Source organism: Rhagoletis zephyria, unplaced genomic scaffold, assembly GCF_001687245.7.
Source record: "Rhagoletis zephyria isolate East Lansing unplaced genomic scaffold, Rhagoletis_zephyria_1.1 Rzeph_scaffold_60617, whole genome shotgun sequence".
Taxonomy (NCBI): domain Eukaryota; kingdom Metazoa; phylum Arthropoda; class Insecta; order Diptera; family Tephritidae; genus Rhagoletis; species Rhagoletis zephyria.
Genome location: NW_016217668.1, coordinates 1 through 1611, shown reverse-complemented (window position 1 = coordinate 1611; position 1611 = coordinate 1). Strand labels below are relative to the sequence as shown.

At 38.3% G+C, this 1611-nt stretch overlaps 1 pseudogene; it reads left to right on the top strand.

Moving 5' to 3' along the window:
• The first annotated feature begins 5 nt into the window (after positions 1-5).
• LOC108356539 (uncharacterized) lies at positions 6-1511 on the top strand (annotated as a pseudogene).
• Positions 1512-1611: the final 100 nt, after the last annotated feature.

Below are 1611 nucleotides of genomic sequence, written 5' to 3'. Positions count from 1 at the left end.
TTGATAATTTCCGCTTTGGTGGCGTAGAATTTATTGCTCTTAGTAGTGCTTTAGCAGATGATATTTGCATTTGTGAACTTACCCGCAATCATTCAGCGCAAAGCGTAGATAAAGAAGATTCTATCCTAGATGAATCGGTGGGAAAGAGGCAATCGAAGAAGACTGTGTATAAATCATATTGTCTGCCATACCAACCATCAACACTGGAGGAAGCTTACCAACAAGCTCGGGTCGCAGGCAAATGCTTGCAGCCCGATGCTGACTTGCCATCGCGTATAGCCCGTTGTACAACTGGCCTGACCTTCTTCGACACTGAAACGTTCTCGGAATGTATTGGTGAGGAAGATTGTGGCACTTTTGCTTTGCTACTCACATCAAATTCGATTGGTGATGTGTATGCACGTCGGTTGATCGCGAATGATACGCTAGATCCAGATACTCGTTCGAAGGCTAAAAATGAGGGTGAACATACAATGCATGCGTATGCGAATCGTGTTTGCCAACTCACGCAGCCAAAATTAAATTGTACAGAAGTGGTCAATTTAAAAGGTAAATTGATTTCAAAAGCTGTATGTACTAGCTATGTACATACATATCGATAATCCACTCACTCAAAATTAAAAAAAAAGAAACAAACCCCTAAAGTGTCTCATGTCTGTAACCCTTGTCTAATCCAAGCCCCATCCTTACTAAAGCAAGTAGTGAGCGTTACCAACGTAAGCAGTAAGGGTTAGAGTCATGAAACACTTAACAGCTGTGCCTATTTTTATTGCCATTTTTACAGAGAACCATCGATATAAGATTTGTGTTTCAAAATTTCAACTTTTAAGACATGCTTACTTAAAACTTATTTCCTTACTTTTTGCAGGTATGCGCAAAGTTTTCCGCTGTAATGCGCTTAGCGCCCCACTCAATTCTGAAGAAGATAAAAGATCTGAAAAAGAGGAAATACCACCTAAAAGGCGTGGCTTTGGACGTTGGCAAAAATCAATACAAACATTACATTCCTATAAAGACGCTTTAGTACAAGATTTACTTTCAATATGGGATATTGAATTCGAGGATGATAAAAATGATATGTCATNAGCTCATGGTTGGATACAAATATCAAAGCAGAGGAAAAGTCCCAGGAAACGCAACCTGAGCAACTCCCTAAATCTGCTACTTCAGCTATCAATCAGCACTTCGGTTCGTTGAATTCCACTGTTGTATCAATGGTTCATGCTCCATGTGCCGATGTTACTGAGTCTATTAAAATGGAAACTTCTTTTCATTTGGAAACCGATTTTGTTGGCCGAAACAACTCATTTTTGGACGAATTTATGCCGGCAGAACATTCAACGCAACTAACTAATAGTGTATTTAATGTGCCTGGTTCACCGACTGAACAGGAGGAATTCATATCACTGAAACCCAAACCAAAACCAGTGAAAAAGAAGTCCAAATATGTGAAAGGCTTTTAATGAATGGCTTTTTGGTGAAAATACTCGCATTAAATACATACATATTTATTTGTATAGAATACGTATACATACGCACATAAACAATTTTACCAGGTTTGGCTACTTTTCTTTTGATTCTTTTAAGGTTCATTATTTTTATATATGTAAA